Source organism: Leuresthes tenuis, unplaced genomic scaffold, assembly GCF_036924035.1.
Source record: "Leuresthes tenuis unplaced genomic scaffold, fLeuTen1.0.hap1 SCAF_51, whole genome shotgun sequence".
NCBI classification, from domain to species: domain Eukaryota; kingdom Metazoa; phylum Chordata; class Actinopteri; order Atheriniformes; family Atherinopsidae; genus Leuresthes; species Leuresthes tenuis.
This window is the reverse complement of record NW_027325405.1, coordinates 195,531-201,530: the sequence shown is the minus strand read 5'-3', so window position 1 is coordinate 201,530 and position 6,000 is coordinate 195,531.

The window sequence follows — 6,000 nt, the reverse complement described above, 5'->3', positions numbered from 1 at the left end:
GGTAATGTTCTGTCTCTGGTCCATGATAATGTTCCGTTTCTGGTCCACGATAATGTTCTGTTTCAGTTTCACGGTAATGTTCTGTTTCCGTTTCACGGTAATGTTCTGTCTCTGGTCCACGGTAATGTTTTGTTTCTGTTTCACGGTAATGTTCTGTCTCTGGTCCACGATAATGTTCGATCTCTGGTCCACGATAATGTTCGGTTTCACGGTAACGTTCCGTCTCTGGTCCATGATAATGTTGTGTTTCTGTTTCACGGTAATGTTCCGTCTCTGGTCCACGATAATGTTCGGTTTCAAGGTAATGTTCCGTCTCTGGTCCACGATAATGTTCCGTCTTTGGTCCACGATAATGTTCTGTTTCTGTTTCATGGTAATGTACCGTTTCTGGTCCACGATAATTTTGTGTTTCTGTTTCACGGTAATGTTCCGTTTCTGGTCCACAATAATGTTCTGTTTCGGTTTCACGGTAATGTTCTGTCTCTGGTCCATGATAATGTTCCGTTTCTGGTCCACGATAATGTTCTGTTTCAGTTTCACGGTAATGTTCTGTTTCCGTTTCACGGTAATGTTCTGTCTCTGGTCCACGGTAATGTTTTGTTTCTGTTTCACGGAAATGTTCCGTCTCTGGTCCACGATAATGTTCGGTTTCACGGTAATGTTCCGTCTCTTGTCCACGATAATGTTGTGTTTCTGTTTCACGGTAATGTTCCGTTTCTGGTCCACGATAATGTTGTGTTTCTGGTCCACGATAATGTTCCGTTTCTGGTCCACGATAATGTTCTGTTTAGGTTTCACGGTAATGTTCTGTCTCTGGTCCACGATAATGTTCCGTCTCTGGTCCACGATAATGTTCCGTCTCTGGTCCACGATAATGTTCTGTCTCTGGTCCACGATAATGTTCCGTTTCTGGTCCACGATAATATTCTGTTTCGGTTTCACGGTAATGTTCTGTCTCTGGTCCACGATAATGTTCCCTTTCTGGTCCACGATAATGTTCTGTTTTGGTTTCAAGGTAATGTTCTGTCTCTGGTCCACGGTAATGTTCCGTTTCTGGTCCACGATAATGTTCTGTTTCGGTTTCACGGTAATGTTCCGTTTCTAGTCCACGATAATGTTCTATTTCTGTTTCACGGTAATGTTCCGTTTCTGGTCCATGATAATGTTCTGTTTCACGGTAATGTTCTGTCCCTGGTCCATGGTAATGTTCTGTCTCTGGTCCACGGTAATGTTCGGTTTCAAGGTAAAGTTCTGTCTCTGGTCCACGGTAATGTTCTGTCTCTGGTCCACGGTAATGTTCTGTCTCTGGTCCACGGTAATGTTCTGTCTCTGGTCCACGGTAATGTTCTATCTCTGGTCCACGGTAATGTTCTGTCTCTGGTCCACGGTAATGTTCGATCTCTGGTCCACAATAATGTTCGGTTTCACGGTAATGTTCCGTCTCTGGTCCACGATAATGTTCTGTTTCGGTTTCACGGTAATGTTCCGTCTCTGGTCCACGGTAATGTTCCGTCTCTGGTCCACGAAAATGTTGTGTTTCTGTTTCACGGTAATGTTCCGTTTCTGGTCCACGATAATGTTGTGTTTCTGTTTCACGGTAATGTTCCGTATCTGGTCCATGATAATGTTCTGTTTCATGGTAATGTTCTGTCTCTGGTCCATGGTAATGTCCAGTCTCTGTTCCACGGTAACGTTCGGTTTCAAGGTAAAGTTCGGTCTTCGGTCCACAGTAATGTTCTGTCTCAAGTCCACGGTAATGTTCTGTTTCTGTTTCACGGTAATGTTCCGTTTCTGGTCCACGATAATTTTGTGTTTCTGTTTCACGGTAATGTTCCGTTTCTGGTCCACGATAATGTTCTGTTTCGGTTTCACGGTAATGTTCTGTCTCTGGTCCATGATAATGTTCCGTTTCTAGTCCACGATAATGTTCTGTTTCAGTTTCACGGTAATGTTCTGTTTCCGTTTCACGGTAATGTTCTGTCTCTGGTCCACGGTAATGTTTTGTTTCTGTTTCATGGAAATGTTCCGTCTCTGGTCCACGATAATGTTCGGTTTCACGGTAATGTTCTGTCTCTGGTCCATGATAATGTTCCGTTTCTGGTGCACGATAATGTTCTGTCTCTGGTCCATGATAATGTTTCGTTTCTGGTCCACGATAATGTTCTGTTTCAGTTTCACGGTAATGTTCTGTTTCCGTTTCAAGGTAATGTTCCGTCTCTGGTCCACGATAATGTTCTGTCTCTGGTCCACGATAATGTTCCGTTTCTGGTCCACGATAATGTTCTGTTTCGGCTTCACGGTAATGTTCTGTCTCTGGTCCACGATAATGTTCCCTTTCTGGTCAACGATAATGTTCTGTTTTGGTTTCAAGGTAATGTTCTGTCTCTGGTCCACGGTAATGTTCCGTTTCCGGTCCACGATAATGTTCTGTTTCGGTTTCACGGTAATGTTCCGTTTCTAGTCCACGATAATGTTCTGTTTCTCTTTCACGGTAATGTTCCGTTTCTGGTCCATGATAATGTTCGGTTTGACGGTAATGTTCTGTCTCTGGTCCACGATAATGTTCGATCTCTGGTCCACGATAATGTTCGGTTTCACGGTAACGTTCCGTCTCTGGTCCACGATAATGTTGTGTTTCTGTTTCACGGTAATGTTCCGTTTCTGGTCCACGATAATGTTCTGTTTCGGTTTGACGGTAATGTTCCATCTCTGGTACACGATAATGTTCGGTTTCACGGTAATGTTCCGTCTCTGGTCCACGATAATGTTCTGTTTCTGTTTCACGGTAATGTTCCGTTTCTGGTCCACGATAATTTTGTGTTTCTGTTTCACGGTAATGTTCCGTTTCTGGTCCACGATAATGTTCTGTTTCGGTTTCACGGTAATGTTCTGTCTCCGTTCCATGATAATGTTCCGTTTCTGGTCCACGATAATGTTCTGTTTCAGTTTCACGGTAATGTTCTGTTTCCGTTTCACGGTAATGTTCTGTCTCTGGTCCACGGTAATGTTTTGTTTCTGTTTCACGGAAATGTTCCGTCTCTGGTCCACGATAATGTTCTATTTCACAGTAATGTTCCGTCTCTGGTCCACGATAATGTTGTGTTTCTGTTTCAAGGTAATGTTCCGTTTCTGGTCCACGATAATGTTGTTTTTCTGGTCCACGATAATGTTCCGTTTCTGGTCCACGATAATGTTCTGTTTCGGTTTCACGGTAATGTTCTGTCTCTGGTCCATGATAATGTTCCGTTTCTGGTCCACGATAATGTTCTGTTTCAGTTTCACGGTAATGTTCTGTTTCCGTTTCACGGTAATGTTCTGTCTCTGGTCCACGGTAATGTTTTGTTTCTGTTTCACGGAAATGTTCCGTCTCTGGTCCACGATAATGTTCGGTTTCACAGTAATGTTCCGTCTCTGGTCCACGATAATGTTGTGTTTCTGTTTCACGGTAATGTTCCGTTTCTGGTCCACCATAATGTTGTTTTTCTGGTCCACGATAATGTTCCGTTTCTGGTCCACGATAATGTTCTGTTTCGGTTTCACGGTAATGTTCTGTCTCTGGTCCATGATAATGTTCCGTTTCTGGTCCACGATAATGTTCTGTTTCAGTTTCACGGTAATGTTCTGTTTCCGTTTCACGGTAATGTTCTGTCTCTGGTCCACGGTAATGTTTTGTTTCTGTTTCACGGAAATGTTCCGTCTCTGGTCCACGATAATGTTCGGTTTCACAGTAATGTTCCGTCTCTGGTCCACGATAATGTTGTGTTTCTGTTTCACGGTAATGTTCCGTTTCTGGTCCACCATAATGTTGTTTTTCTGGTCCACGATAATGTTCTGTTTCTGGTCCACGATAATGTTCTGTTTAGGTTTCACGGTAATGTTCTGTCTCTGGTCCACGATAATGTTCCGTCTCTGGTCCACGATAATGTTCCGTCTCTGGTCCACGATAATGTTCTGTCTCTGGTCCACGATAATGTTCCGTTTCTGGTCCACGATAATGTTCTGTTTCGGTTTCACGGTAATGTTCTGTCTCTGGTCCCCGATAATGTTCCCTTTCTGGTGCACGATAATGTTCTGTTTTGGTTTCAAGGTAATGTTCTGTCTCTGGTCCACGGTAATGTTCCGTTTCTGGTCCACGATAATGTTCTGTTTCGGTTTCACGGTAATGTTCTGTTTCTAGTCCACGATAATGTTCTGTTTCTGTTTCACGGTAATGTTCCGTTTCTGGTCCATGATAATGTTCGGTTTGACGGTAATGTTCCGTCTCTATCCACGATAATGTTCGGTTTCACGGTAATGTTCCATTTCTGGTCCACGGTAATGTTCTGTCTCTGGTCCACGATAATGTTCGATCTCTGGTCCACGATAATGTTCGGGTTCACGGTAACGTTCCGTCTCTGGTCCATGATAATGTTGTGTTTCTGTTTCACGGTAATGTTCCGTTTCTGGTCCACGATAATGTTCTGTTTCGGTTTGACGGTAATGTTCCGTCTCTGGTCCACGATAATGTTCGGTTTCACGGTAATGTTCCATTTCTGGTCCACGGTAATGTTCTGTCTCTGGTCCACGATAATGTTCGATCTCTGGTCCACGATAATGTTCGGTTTCACGGTAACGTTCCGTCTCTGGTCCACGATAATGTTCTGTTTCGGTTTCATGGTAATGTTCTGTCTCTGGTCCACGGTAATGTTCTGTGTCTGGTCCACGATAATGTTCGGTTTCACGATAATGTTCGATCTCTGGTCCACGATAATGTTCGGTTTCACGGTAATGTTCCGTCTCTGGTCCACGATAATGTTCGGTTTCACGGTAATGTTCCATCTCTGGTCCACGATAATGTTCCGTCTTTGGTCCACGATAATGTTCTGTTTCTGTTTCACGGTAATGTTCCGTTTCTGGTCCACGATAATTTTGTGTTTCTGTTTCACGGTAATGTTCCGTTTCTGGTCCACGATAATGTTCTGTTTCGGTTTCACGGTAATGTTCTGTCTCTGGTCCATGATAATGTTCCGTTTCTAGTCCACGATAATGTTCTGTTTCAGTTTCACGGTAATGTTCTGTTTCCGTTTCACGGTAATGTTCTGTCTCTGGTCCACGGTAATGTTTTGTTTCTGTTTCATGGAAATGTTCCGTCTCTGGTCCACGATAATGTTCGGTTTCACGTTAATGTTCTGTCTCTGGTCCATGATAATGTTCCGTTTCTGGTCCTCGATAATGTTCTGTTTCAGTTTCACGGTAATGTTCTGTTTCCGTTTCAAGGTAATGTTCCGTCTCTGGTCCACGATAATGTTCTGTCTCTGGTCCACGATAATGTTCCGTTTCTGGTCCACGATAAAGTTCTGTTTCGGCTTCACGGTAATGTTCTGTCTCTGGTCCACGATAATGTTCCCTTTCTGGTCAACGATAATGTTCTGTTTTGGTTTCAAGGTAATGTTCTGTCTCTGGTCCACGGTAATGTTCCGTTTCTGGTCCACGATAATGTTCTGTTTCAGTTTCACGGTAATGTTCTGTTTCCGTTTCACGGTAATGTTCTGTCTCTGGTCCACGGTAATGTTTTGTTTCTGTTTCACGGAAATGTTCCGTCTCTGGTCCACGATAATGTTCTGTTTCACGGTAATGTTCCGTTTCTGGTCCACCATAATGTTGTTTTTCTGGTCCACGATAATGTTCCGTTTCTGGTCCACGATAATGTTCTGTTTAGGTTTCACGGTAATGTTCTGTCTCTGGTCCACGATAATGTTCCGTCTCTGGTCCACGATAATGTTCCGTCTCTGGTCCACGATAATGTTCTGTTTCAGTTTCACGGTAATGTTCTGTTTCCGTTTCACGGTAATGTTCTGTCTCTGGTCCACGGTAATGTTTTGTTTCTGTTTCATGGAAATGTTCCGTCTCTGGTCCACGATAATGTTCGGTTTCACGTTAATGTTCTGTCTCTGGTCCATGATAATGTTCCGTTTCTGGTCCTCGATAATGTTCTGTTTCAGTTTCACGGTAATGTTCTGT